Here is a 15,056-nt window from a genome sequence, read left to right as displayed (position 1 = left end):
ACTGGAGACTGGAGAGTGACAAGAACACTACTACCCCTGTTTCTGTGTGAGCAATGTCACTGGAGACTGGAGAGTAACAAGAACACTGCTACCCGTGTTTATGTGTGAGCAATGGCACTGAGCAACGTCACTGGAGACTGGAGAGTGACAAGAACACTGCTACCCCTGTTTCTGTGTGAGCAATAGCGCTGGATCTCCTGGGGACGGAGGTACTTATGGAATCCAAAACCCGCGAGATCCGACAACGCAATGATGACGTTTTGCCTCGATTCAGATCCGAGGACGCGCAAAAGTACCAGACCGGCTCGCGATCCTACTCGGATCCCCTAAGTTCGGGTGGGCTCGGTTTTCAGAAAACCGAGCCCGAGCATCTTTACTTCGCATCCACTGTCAGAATGTACCTCCTACTTCATGCTGCCCTCACAATCTGACCCTGCCCACAGCTCTTACCCTGCTGTGATGTCCTTTGGAGGTGGGGCAAGAGAGGACTGCACTGCACTATACTGTGGCAGCTCACACTTTAACTCCATAATGTGGGCGGTCTGTGTAGAATTTATGGTATACTGCCAATACGGTGTCTGACCAATCAAAAAATAGCTGCAGACTAGGCCAGCCTATTTATAAGAGGGGACAGACAACCACATTCAACTTTCCCTGACAAAGCCTTTACCAAGCAAAACACATTTGCAATTATATAGACAAACCACAAACAGCTGTTTTTACCATCTACACTTGGAATTCTAACAAGAAAACTGCTCCTGGATACGCGCAGTACAGAAAGAGCTTACAAGCGCCTGGAGTGCTGTATACAGAAGCGCAGAAGACCTGAACAGACACTGGCATACCCGGGCACATCTGGAGCAAGCTCACAAGTGCAGCATGCATCAGAAGGATGAAAAGTTGGAACGGGAACCCACGGAATCTATCCACGGAGAGGATAAGTATAAATCATTAACCATGTCCTGATATTACCTGCCACCACTGCCCAATACCGTTCAAAGTGATCTCTGTTCTGCACGCAATAGACTTTATTCTCTTACAACTTCATCGGACTCCATACCTTATTAAGAGGACAAGCTATCAATGTGAATTATCTGAGGCTTTATGCCAATTTCTGCAATACTCTGGAGCATATACTCACTACAAGGATTTGTATGCGCTATCTTGTGGCTATACCTACACACGTATAGAAGATTGCGTTTATATCAAGCTATTATTGTGAATACCCGAAGCTTTCTGCCACATCTATCATTCTGAACCTTACTCTTTGGACATATTTGTCCATTGCAGCGTTTCCTGAATCACTGTGGGGCAGTTGCTTATTACGTGAACATTTGATTTACCATTATGTGGCTACATTTACCCGCATAGAACAGACTGTGTTGGCACCTACCAGCAGACTGTCATTCACAGCTTGTACTCTTTGGGCCTGATTCATTCAGGAAAGTAAGGCAAAAAATTAGTAAGTTTTCTCCTGGACAAAACCATGTTACAATGCAAGGGGTGCAAATTAGTTTGCTATTTTGCACATAAGATAAATACTGATTGTTTTTTCATGTAGCACACAAATACTTGATAACTCTATTTGTATACGGAAATTTAAAGTTGATCCAGGACATGCCTTATCCCATCTATAAATCTGCAATCACATTTTCAATTTGTCTCCCCCTCCAATGCAACATGGTTTTGACAAGGTGGAAAGTTACTCATTTTTTTATTTACTCCCCTTAATGAATCAGACCCTTTATACATATATATATATATATATATATATATATATATATATATATATATATATATATATATATATGTGTTTATTCAGTTCTGTTTCTGTATATCAGTGCACTGATGTTCTTTTGCTTTTGTTTTTTATATTACTTTATTACATGCTTACACTGATTGCATTGGCATCATTATTTGTGCCATACCACCAGATTGTTCGTACTTATCTTCAGGCTCCTTGGGAATACCATCCGAAATGGGTCTGTGCAGAGCCTCGGTGACATCATCAAGGGGAACCACCGGCGCCCTGCGCAGACTTCCTACCCACAAGGAGCACCCTCCTCCATAGAACATCGCAACAGGTAGGAATCTGTAAAACACAAGTCAGCATTGGACAATGGTGGGGGACCATGCTATGCTTCGTTTTCACATCTGCGTTTATTTCCTCTACCTTGTATGTACCCTTCCAAGAATGCTCTGTGTTCTATATGTCCTTGATTATCCCACTGTCCAAATAATAATAACAATTCTAAGAAAGTGAATCAGAAGACGATACTCACAGAAACACAAAGCTTAATCATTATCCGTAGGAGAGAAGCTCCAATCTGCAAAATGAGGTCCTGAAATGGGCAAACTCGCACCTTCTTCCACCATCTGCAATACCCAAAACACCCACAAGACAACCACAACAAGAGAAATCTAACTAAAATAGTAAACAGGCGTCACTAATATTGATCCACCGCGCACTGGCCTAGACTCCTTATTTAGAAGAATTGATGAAACAGATTGTTTGTAATTTAAGAGGTCACTCACAATAACAACTTGGAAGTCGAGGACATTGAATAATTGATGTTTTGAAAAAAAATACAGCATTGATTTTTGTTCTTTCATCCTCCCTTTTCCCTCCACATCCTTCCTGCTTCCCTCTTTATTCAGAGAAACGCGTGGCATTTAGAATATTTTCATGACCAAGGATGAATACTGTACTCTCCTTGAACTTGTAAATGTTCATTAATAGCTGCTGACCATGAACTCAGATTTCTATCTAGAGAATGACTGCAATATCCAAGAGGTGTATTCTGTCTCTGAGACGAGTGCTCAATGCCATTTGTAATAATAGAAATCATGCTAATTGCACTGAGTAGCATTAGCAGAGAGAGCCCTCGACCCTACGAGCATTGTTACATCTTTAAAAATTGCAGCCTGTGGAGTACAGGCTTTGCTGAGTAGTTTTACCTTGATGCATGAATGAGCAAAGTTTTACATTGATGCATGAATGTATTTACAACTCCAAGTTCACAATCCTAATAACAGTGCTTAGAAACCACAGGCAATGGAATGCAGAGCTGCTTGAATACAACAATCACTGACCAGAGAGTACAGCTTGGCAGGTCTCCAAGCAGCTTCTAAATCATGGGGGTTGTAAAGAATGACGGACCTCGGTCTTTCACGCTAGAAAATTCCGCTTTTGCTTTTTAAATATAAATGGGGACAAAACTGCTCTATAGGATATGTGTGTTGATCGGAGTTTTGCTGTCATTTCTCACAGGTGTGAATTTCTAGTAGACAATCCACATGTTCCGATTTTGCTTCACCATTCTACGCCATAACGTCTCACTTCGCAGAACGAAAAGAGCTGAAGTAACGCAGGCGTTAAATTCTGCTGTGTGGGGTGGGTGAGGTTGGGCTGAAAACAATTAAGGATAAATTCCGCGCAGCAAAACATGACAAATTTTTGTGCCCCAAATGTTGAGCAAGGTGAAATTTTGGCCGAACATTTTTAGAAATCTCGCTCATCTCTAGTAATGATATACCGTTATGTCAAAAGAAAGCCAATAACTTCAGTAGCATTCAGCAGGCAGCACACAAGTAGAATTAAATCGTTCTTGACTAGAGAAATGAAAAGAGGTGACACCAATCATGGCATCAAGTTGGCCGGGCAATGTGTATGATGACGGTAATTGTGTCATGGTAGCTATGCTCACCGTGTGTTCAGAGGTGACCATGGCCCACTCCTCCTAACTCAAGAGTCTCCGGTATAGTCCTGGAGAGTAGGCAATAATGATTGAAATATTGTCATACAGTCATAAAGACGAAATAAAATCTTACTTTTGTTTCCTCTTAAAACCTCAAAGCATACCACCCTTACTCCTGATCTCCTCCCCTCTCCTCCCGTCATCCCCTATTCTGCTACTCGCCTCTCTTTCCCCTGATTCCCCATTGTGCCTCCTGTCTGTCTACCCTCCCTTTGGAATGTAAGCTCTAATGAGCAGGGTCCTCTTCCCTCCTGCCTCTCTACCTTTTCTTCTCCTCCAACTCCAGTGTGCTAGCTATGTTTGGAGCTCTTGAAGTACTGGTATTTTTGTTCACTGTTCTGTACAGTGTTACCCTGTATGGTCCGCTGTCTGTTTTCTGTACTGCGCTGTGGAAATTTTGTGGCGCCCTATAAATACAGATTAATAATAATAATACTTTTGCCCCTTTTGTCCTTAAAAGTGGAGGCAGCAGTTACGTGGCTAAAATACATCATTTATATTCTTATTTTGAACTGAGCCAATAAGGAAGTTGTGGATTTACCATCAGGCACAGTAGGTGTCTGCCACATTAGGCACAGTAGGTGTCTGCCAAGAGGAGGCAGAGGTTGTAAGCCCCTCTTTCCCAGCACATCATGTACTGTCTGCTAAACCTTTGGATGACAGAGAGCAGGAATTGGCCCAAGGTAACATAAACATCTAGGTTGTAAAATAGGAAGAAACAAAATTGAACAAATTAACTTTACATAAATTTGTTATGAATTGTTAGCCAATGAGTAAAGGGGTCTAGGGAGGGGCTAAGCTAGGGATGGGAGGTGAGTAGTTTCATTCATTCATTAGGGATAAGGAAGGGAGGTGTGTAGTTTCATTCATTCATTCATTCATTCATTAGGGATAAGGAAGTGAGGTCTGTAGTTTAATTCATTCATTCATTCATTAGGGATAAGGAAGGGAGGTGTGTAGTTTCATTCTCTCGCCTGCCCGGGCCCTGATTTAATTTATGTGGCTTGCGCTGTTTGTGTTGCTCTGCTTTTTCTTCCATGAAGGGTCTTGGTGGCGGAAAAACAAGCCAATCAGCAGCCATAATGACATATTCGAGAGGCGGTTTGGCACTCTCCCTTAACAGGGAGATTCAATTAGTAATACTAATTGAAGGTATGGGATACGCGGGCCTCAGCTAGTGATCCAAAATGGGGTAAAGTAGGGCTCCACCACCTAGAAGTGTCCGAATATTTTAGTTTGATGCAATTCTGGTTTTGGACTGGCTGATGGCTGATTGGTCTTGCTTTTAGTTGCCACCACTTTAATTTGATTTTCAATACAATTGGTGAATTTTCATTCGCCAAACCAGTGTCATGTGCCATTATTTATTTAAGGTAACTCTTGGTAAGTGCAATAAGGTAAAAGTAAAAGTTATATCAACCGCTAGGCGGCACATGTTCCCTTTCATCAGTGAAGAGAAATGAACTGAAAGAATGTGATAAATCAATTTCTGTGAGTTTATTAGGGAGGAGATAGTGTTGATAAGTTCCGCTCTATGCAGGACTGGAGAAGCCAGAGAATGTTTCATGTAAAAGGGGTGTGGTTATTTGGGGGTGTGGCCTAGGGTGCAAAGGTCGGCGTGTCTACAGACAGTTTTCTGAGTGGACCCCCACTCTAAGCCATACATTGCTTCCTAACATTTTAAAAGAAAAAAACTATGACAAAATAGTTAGATTAAATATTTAGATTAAGAGTAGCTTGGAATAGAAATAGAACTGAGGGATGGTAGGCCTGAAGGAAAATAAAAGATGTAGGGTACATAACTGTATGGATCATTGAGGGTTTACAAGACAGGGAGGTGGGATGATGACAAGGCATTGCATCATAAAGGGGCTGGAGCTGAGGGACTGATTAAAATAGGTGGGAGGAGTAGGCTAGCTCTCTCTGGCTCCAGGACAAGCAACCCTCCCTCCCATTCCCAATTCCTGGATCTGATGTTCACAGCCTTGTGGAAGCGTATTATACTTTCTATTACAAGTCCTCTGGGGTGAGAAGGGCTTTACCCAATTCTGGTTGTCTTTGGAACGTAGTGCACAGCAATAGGTCAAGCCAACTTGATGTGCAGGCCATCGTTTTAATATTAGGGCTGGTGCAGTCCCAGAAGTATGTTGGGTCAACATGGAGCATGGGCCGTGGTATTGTACGGGTGCTGGTTAAGCCCCAGAGGAAGGTGGGCCAGCTTGGAGCACAGGCCATGGTATGGTACAAGTGCTGGTTAAGCCCCGGAGGTAGGTAGGACCGACCTGGAGCACGGGCTCTGGATGGTACGGGTGCTAGTTAAGCCCCGGAGGTAGGTAGGACCGACCTGGAGAAAGGGCCATGGTATTGTACGGGTGCTGGTTAAGCCCCGGAGGTAGTTGGGACCAACCTGTAGGACAGGCTGTGGTATGGTATATTTACAGGCTCTTTGGAGAGTGAGTGATCCATGATTTTGGTCACGGCTGGTGCAGCTTTTGAGTGGCAGGAGAACAGTGTATGGGATAAGCAAGGTGGGTGAAGTGCACATTCATACTAGCAGGCGTTTGGAACCCGTTCCTTTCGAAGAGTCGGCTTAGGTTCGGTGTGAACACAGCTCATCTGGGCGTTATGATTAGCCCAGAGGGGTGCGGGTTCCAAGATGCCTGGGGACGGTTGTCCCATTAACATACAGATGCTAAGGTGCGCTTATGGATAGGAAAAGCTGAGTACAGTGTTCTCCCACCACCGTTGGAGCAAATGGTTACTCAAATAAAGAAGTTTTAATTCGCCATCAAGTCGTTTATTATATTACATAGAGGGTAAGGTTAAGACTAAGGTTTATGGTTATGTTATCAAGCGTTAAGCATTTTAATATTACATTAAGCTCCTTAAAATAGTGTATCTGCCATTTAGTTGTTAACTCATTCACTCACAGAAACCTTTGACGGCCACATTATGTAAGGAGGGAACAATCTCATCCTAAATCTCACACTGTATCACCTTGCTCCTTCGTGCACCAGAACACGACAAATAGCTTAAGACATCCAATGCCCTGATACAGAGGTCGTCTGTTGTATTAAAACTCTTCTCTGCATATGCAGGAAAGACAATGTGCACATTCCCAAATGGGCCCCAGAGGGGAAATGTCAGTGAATGTTATACCGAGAAACTGGGCCACTTGTCTGGCACGGTCAGTTTTTTCTTCCTGATATTTGGCCATTAGCAAAGCAACCTCTATGCTGCAGTTCCAAAGACACATTGCATAGGAAGGGTAATACGTTACTGTCTGTGTCCCTGGCTCATAATACCAGGTTTTGGCTACAGCACCAACATATCACATGATCTGATAACCACAGCAGTCACAATAGAAGAGATTACTGGTCTCAATGTCTCCAAAGTAATATTCTGTTTATGAAAATACCACCCATTCCTTGCAAATCACCCCAAGCGAAATAGAAACTCACAAGGTGCCCGTGTATTTATCATTACTGGAATTTAAATGTCAAAGCAATAGAAAACAGTATATACAAAACACATGCACATATTTTATTTATATACGTAACATGGCACTTGCTGAACATTAAGTACATAAATCAAATTGCCAGTTACATGCGCTAACATCTGTCTTAATTGCCTTTAGCTTTTGGTCATATCGGCTGCACTCTAGAGTTTTATTCTTTTATTCGTATGTGCTGGTAATAGTTGTGTTTTGGTTTTACTTCATCAGCTCTCTAGGATTTGGATGTCCAGCTTACGGCCCGTGGACGTTTAGTTCTTAATCTCTCACTTGCCTAATTCGTTCATCACCGGTAGAGTAGCCGACTTTCATTGTGCTCTGAAAATTCCGCAGGAGAAGCATGGCTGTCATTATATGTGCTTCTTGTGCTTTTAAATGCATATTGATTTATTTATAAATTGTATGTTGATGTGTTTCTAATAAATGTAATATTATCTAATTTCATGTGTTGGTAAACCCCTCCATTTAATTATCTATATTCTTATATAAAGTATTGTTTAATACAGCACTGACCTGGAGCGTTTTGTGTAAGTGGGCCACTAGGTGGGCCCTACATAGATTTTTTGTGGACCCCACAACTCGAGCTATTACAAAGGTCCTATAGACCGTGATGGATGACATAATGTTTGAATAGTTATTGACCCCCTTGTACCACTGCATTCCCTTCGCATCCAGTTGGGTGCTCATTAGGAAGTTGTTCTTTAACAATCCAGAGCACAAGTTTCCATTATGGAGAGAGGCAGATTGTGAGCAAGACTTGAAGACAGAAACTTTTGGACACTTGATAGGGTTAACTGTTAAAATTTAATAATATAAATTGCAGGCATTTACTTGAAGCAGAATAAGCATATAAGTAAAATTGCTATTGGTGTGCACTGTTACCTGCCTTTAAATACTTCAAAACATGGTACCCCTGGGAGCTGACATTTCCTTACACCATGCATGGGAATGATCCAGGACTACAACCCACAGAGTTTGATTCTACTTTGACTTAACTCAACACCTGAAGACCAAACAAAATAAGGGTCATGCACAGATATGTAAAGTTGCACCCCCCAAGTAAATGTATATTGTGATGCTATAAGCATTTAAGTGTAAATGTGCCATTTTTATGGGGCGCACATAGGTCAGTGTATCAGGACGGCAACATCTATGAAGGTACAAAGGTTTGCACCTTCCGACTGCAGTAGCTAGATGCTAAGGGCTGGCTGGCACACCAATCCTCCACATATTTTGTCCACAGGCAAAAAAGAGATCTCAATTTGCAGGATGAGATTATTTAATTGGTTAGTGGGAGGCTGCAATAAGCCCACCCCCCAAATGACAGGTTATTTTGAGGGTGTTTGGGAGTTTCCAGTAATCAGGAGCCATCATAAAATTTCAGTGAGGTGGCTTTGTACCATCCAAGAACATTTAAGGAGCACAAATGCCCATGCAATTGTCACGAGCCATAGTCCCTCAGGTGAATGCAGGCCTTGTGCGCTTCCCGGGCGGTTCCCATGGCAGCTGGGATGTCACTTCTAGATGCCGCAACCTGAGCATTGCTGGGGCAACCAGGACACCGATCTCTCTGCCACAGCCTCCTGGCAACTTGCAAACAGCCAGGCATGCGCCTAACGTTAATTATCAGCCTCCTGTGTGCGAAGGGGGAGTGTGTGGTCTGCATGTGTGTATCTTTGGATTTTCTGACTACCTCTGAATGACTCCTGCTGTGATCCTCGGCTTCTTTTCTGGACCCTGCTTGCTTGTTTATTGCCCCTGACTCTTTGGCTCTGTCTTCTGGATTATCCTTCTTTGCTGTCAGCACCTTGGGCTTGTTTGTGACCCTCCCTGCTCGCTGCTGACCCACGACCTCTGGCTTGACCCTGGTTACCCATACACAGTGTTGCCTGACTACCTGCCTCTTATCTCCGTGCTACTCTTTCCTACTCATAAGCTTTTATTACGTTGAGTTAAATCCTGATGGGGGCATCCGAGTATCTGCAAGTGCATCTAACTCTACGGAAAAAGCGGCTGCTTTAGATGAAGACCTCTACCGCTAGTTCTAAAAGCTTTTGAGGGTTATTGGGAAGCTGTAGCAGTAACAACAGCATTCAGGCACACAAAAGTGACTGTTCCAATGTCCTGTCACTCATGGATGTTTGAACAAGCAGTATTGAGTGGGAGCCATCCCAAAGCTACATATAGTAAAGGGGGATAGTAGAGTATTAAAGTGCTAGTAGATTGGACTTTGAAGTGAGGCATGCACACGCCAATCATTATCCAAAATCTCTCAAGAATAGAACGTTCTCATTCCACTCTATGCGCTAGGTGAACAAACAGGCGCATTTGTGCAAAAGAAAATGTGCGCCACTTAATTTGTAGTTAGTAGATGATCATTAACGTATTAATACTTTTTATATACTCAAGGTAAGCCGTCTATACCTCTCCAACTGTTGTGGAACAAGACATTCCTAACTTGCCTACATCAACTATGCTAACTCAGTCTTATCATTAACAATCAGGAATAGTTAAAAATGCAAGTAACCCAGATTACATTGGCACTAAATTCACCAAAGAGACACAGTCCAACATATTAGGCTCCATTCCTCACAAGCACTAACATACTTCTGGCTGAATAAAAGGCTTGCTACTGTTTCTTCTTTGGGGAAATCTGCAATTCAATGAACACAAATATAAAACCCTGTCCAGGGGCCCCTTAGCATACATTAGGTAAGAGCCCCATGTACGGCACAATTTTCAAAAACTCACATATGCGGCTTTGAAAGTGAAGGTGGGCTCCCCATAGGTGTGGGTCCCATAACATAAGCATACATGGTAGTTACACTCTTGACCCTCTCATAGGTTGGATATATCCTACCCACTAACAGTCCCATATATCATGGGACAATCTAGATTAACTTTGTTCAATTGATTTTGGGGCAGGTGGGCTGCGAACATGGTCTGGCTGATGTGGAAGTGTGGCTTAATATGTCCCCAGTTTTAAAATGAAAATGTTGTTAGTGTCACAAGCCGCGGTGGCTGTGGAAAACGCTGCGGCTCGCTCCCTTCTCTTCCTGGCATCCCAGTCATCTCCTTGACGACTGGGACGTCACTTCCAGTACTGGCCCGACCGTTGCTAGGGCAATGGCCGGACGCTAAACACCTCAGCGTCGCGTCCCGGCAATGCAGGGCAGCCGGGCGCGAGCGCAGTGAATTTAAACAGCCTGTGTGCTGATTACTCTTCATTAATTTATTAGGCAGTGCCTGGGGGCTGGTTGCAGGGCAAGACCCTGATTGGCTACATTCAGTATTTAAGGCAGGTTATAGCGTTCCAATCCTGTGCTGTGCTGACCTGTTCTTGGATATCTATTTGCTGATCTGCTGTTGTTACCCTTGCCTGTACCTTGGACCCTGCCTGCGTGCCTGTGACCCTGACCTTTTGGCCTGTATTCTGGACTTCGCTGTTTGCCTGAGACCTTGACCCTTTGGCGAGTTATTTGACCATTCTACCTGCTTGTGACCCCTGACCTCAGCTTACGTCTGACCATCTGTTACCATCTACTCAACCTTCTCTGACCTTACGCTGCGGTATTGTTTAACGAACTTGCACTACGCTAGGAGTTAAGTCCTGGGGGCATCCGAGTACCTGTGAGTGCATAAAGCTCTACGGGAAAGGTGGCTGCTATAGGTGAAGACCTCTGTCATCTGTTCTGAAAGTTCCTTATCAGCCCGGCAGCCTAACAGTTAGTTGGTGAGGCAATATAGATTTATAAATATATATATATATATATATATATATATATATACTTTTTCTACCCTTTTTATATCATGAACTGTCATTTTGTCATCACAGTCAAACCACTTACCCTGATAACCAGGAGCTCAGGATCTTGCTGTTTGTCGAATGTCAGCAGTGAGAGGAACAGAGAGTTCTTGTCTCTTGGATGTTTGCACCTGGAGGAGAGATATGACAGGATCTCAGGAAAACACCAATACCTGCTGGGGAGTTCTGCCTGCATCCAGCCTAAGCTTTTACTAAGAGTTGGAAGAATGCACTCTGTTAATATGCCCATTGACATTGAGTGTGTACCTTCAATTAGCGGGGAACAAACTGACTGCTGTCTAGTCTGGTGCTGGTAGAATTTAACATACAACTCCAGCATAACTTATGTAATCAGGAGAATTAGATGCTATACAGCCTGATCCGACTATGTCCTAGAGAAACAATATTGGAGAACCTTTGTCAATACGGCTGCAGGTGTGTATAGGCAAACAGCCATGTCGGTACGTCCCCTGGAAGTGTAAATAAATCCGATCACTGTTCATCTGCCTAATTGCTAAATATCAGTAAGGAAAACAGCTGATGAATTCCTTTGAGTAAAATTACATTACAAATCACTAGGTATTTCCCTCTAGAAATGATAAGATTCCAGCGAGTTGCCAATGCTGGCTCTGCCTGCCAAGACACCATACAAATAAGATGTATCTGTCCTACCGATCCTACACATGAAGCAGACAGATCTACCATGAACACTGGTTTGGCCCAACATGAAGCACCTTCACTAAGAGATTCGGATCAAGTCGCAGCAGCGCTTGTTAACCCCTGCTGGGTCCTGTTAAGATTACGCTTTTAACAAATCAGAATGCCCATGTGATGTTTGTTCATCCTGAGCCTGATTCATGTACGGATGTAAGTCCCTTAACGTAGCATATCGTTGCTGAAATAGCTCTGCGCATTCTCAGAAACTACTGCACTGTACGTCCTTCTATCATATACATCTATATAATATATAATACTGTACTGATCCTCCTCCTCTCCTATACACTTATATACTATGTAATACTGTAATGATCCTCCTCCTCTCCTATACACTTATATACTATGTAATACTGTACTGATCCTCCTCCTCTCCTATACACTTATATACTATGTAATACTGTAATGATCCTTCTCCTCTCCTATACACCTATATAATATGTAATACTGTAATGATCCTCCTCCTCTCCTATACACCTATATAATATGTAATACTGTACTGATCCTCCTCCTCTCCTATACACTTATATACTATGTAATACTGTAATGATCCTTCTCCTCTCCTATACACCAATATAATATGTAATACTGTAATGATCCTCCTCCTGTCCTATACACCTATACAATATGTAATACTATACTGATCCCCCTCTTCTCCTATACACCTATATACTATGTAATACTATACTGATCCCCCTCTTCTCCTATACACCTATATAATATGTAATACTGTACTGATCCTCCTTCTCCACTGTACAGCTATATATATGTAATACTGTACTGATCCTCCTTCACCCCTGTACACCTACATACTATGTAATACTATACTGATCCTCCTTCACCCCTGTACACCTACATACTATGTAATACTATACTGATCCTCCTCCTCTCCTATACACCTATATAATATGTAATACTGTACTGATCCTCCTCCTCTCCTATACACCTATATAATATGTAATACTGTACTGATCCTCCTCCTCTCCTATACACCTATATAATATGTAATACTGTACTGATCCTCCTCCTCTCCTATACACCTATAAAATATGTAATAATGTGCTGATCCTTCTCCTCTCCTATACACCTAGGGCCTGAGTCATTAAGGAGAGCAAAGCATAAATAAGGCACCTGGGCAAAACCATGTTTCATTGGAGGGGGAGCGAAATTTAAAATGTGACGGCAGATTTATAGTTGGGGTAGGGCATGTCCTAGATCTAATTTATGTCATACTTGCCAACTCTCCCGGAATGTCCGGGAGACTCGCGCATTTTGCGAGAGTCTCCCGGACTCCCGGGCGAGTGTGGCAATCTCCCGAATTCTGCCCACTTCACTAGGAAGTGCCCCACTTCCTAGTGAAGTGGGCAGAATTAGATCCCAAACGCCGCGATTCCCGGTGAATCGCGGCGTTTAGCCAAAATGGGGCGGGGCCAAAATTACGCGATTTTGGCGCCCCGCCCCCCGCACGCCCACCTGCTACAGAGAGTCTCCCGGACACCAACTTAAAAAAGTTGGTAAGTATGATTTATGTGCAAAATAATAAACTCATTTGCATCCCTTGCATTGTAACATGGTTTGTCCCAGAGAAAACTTACTCCTTTTTTATGCCTTACATTCCTTAATGACTCAGGACTCTATATACCATGTAATAATGTACTGATCCTCCTCATTTGTGCAATTTACTGCTCAGTTATCAGAAAACAAAGCAGAAAGCAACACAAACATCTCCATCCTCCACTGAGGTGTTGTCAGAAGATTTACTTATCTCCAACACATGTCTGACCCTGAGCTTGAACAGCCATTGGTACTGATGAAATAAATCTTTTATAAGCCGCTGTCCTTCTGTGTAGGGGTCTGTTGTGACTGACAGCACACTGCATCTTAGCCTGTGTCTGAGTGTGTCCTGGACATACATTGACATCCCAGCATGCAGCTGTACTCTCCGTCTATTCAGATGCTGATGTGTGCTCCTGTGCCGTATTTGCTGCACGCCCACTCTGCATGGGGCGCTAAGCCGGAATAGAAAAGTCACGTAGAAGTGCAGCCTACATCCCTGCTTCTTATCCCCCATAATAAAACATGTCCTGGTTTCTCTGCATGTTTTTCTCTTTTCAACCTCATTAAGCTATTATTAGACTTCGGAACTGAAGGGGACATGAAGTCTCAGCTATCCTGTGTGGATAATTTACTGTTTAAATAGAGTTTAGTTATGCTACACTGTGGCCCACCTTCTCTTGTTCTCCATATGACCTTACACAGAACCTAGCGGGAAAAAGAGCGTAATATTAACTGCGGTGATGTTAAAATCAAGGCATTTTATATCATGAAAACGCTCCATTCTGCTGTGTATAGCGGGAGAGGATGTGAAGTTTTCCTTACTTCTCCACTTGTGAAGGGCTACTGAACCTTGAAAACATTCTTGCTGACATTTTTTTTAAAAAAATTTAAGGAACCAAGTTAAATGGGACTTTTTGCTTGAACAAAAATGCATTACTTTATCCTGCCCAAAGATCTACTTATAGCACTTGATGTTTCACGCAGTTCACTGGAACTGCCTGCGTGCAGGAATGTAGTAGTGCTGATGGCCCATCTGTTTTTTCTCTAGAAGTGTCAGTATAGAAATTTAGAAGTAGCGTTATGGAACTTTAGAAGTGGCGTTATGGAAAATGTAAGTGAACGGAATTGGGAGAAGTAGCAGTATTCCATACCACCTTATACCAACCCACTTCGACCACTGCCTCAATTATTGATGAACTACTACCAGCTATTATGGGACTATATGTCCCAGCGTTCACTGCCAGCACGGTGGCTAAGTGTTTAACACTTCTGCCTCACAGCACTGGGGTCATGAGTTCAATTCCTGACCATGGCCTTATCTGTGTGGAGTTTGTATGTTCTCCCCGTGTGTGCGTGGGTTTCCTCCAGGTGCTCCGGTTTCCTCCCTTACGCCAAAAACTTACAGTTAGGTTAATTGGCTATCAAAATTGACCCTAGTCTGTCTCTCTCTATCTCTGTGTGTGTGTGTGTGTGTGTTAGGGAATTTAGATTATACGCCCCAATGGGGCAGGGACTGATGTGAGGGAGTTCTCTGTACAGCGCTGCGGAATCAGTGGCGCTATATAAATAAATGGTGATGATGATGATGATTCACTGGAAGCTGGTACCACCACTCCCCTCCCCTCTTATAATCTCACATGCATTGTGCAGAGCGTTGGTGAACGGGTCATACCTCCTATCATGTTAGTCCGGCTGCCCCCCCCTAAAC

At 43.1% G+C, this 15,056-nt stretch overlaps 1 long non-coding RNA gene across 1 annotated transcript in view; it reads left to right on the top strand.

The window, feature by feature from the left end:
* Positions 1-1,932: 1,932 nt before the first annotated feature.
* LOC142101479 (uncharacterized) overlaps positions 1,933-15,056 on the top strand; it is a 56,251-nt gene continuing 43,127 nt past the window's right edge. Inside the window, exon 1 of the long non-coding RNA XR_012679024.1 lies at positions 1,933-2,084. This is a non-coding gene — a long non-coding RNA (uncharacterized LOC142101479). The remainder of the gene's footprint in view (positions 2,085-15,056) is intronic.

Source organism: Mixophyes fleayi, chromosome 9 (genome assembly GCF_038048845.1).
Source record: "Mixophyes fleayi isolate aMixFle1 chromosome 9, aMixFle1.hap1, whole genome shotgun sequence".
NCBI lineage: Eukaryota > Metazoa > Chordata > Amphibia > Anura > Limnodynastidae > Mixophyes > Mixophyes fleayi.
Note: the sequence above shows the minus strand (reverse complement) of the source record. Positions and strands in the feature narration are given on the sequence as shown.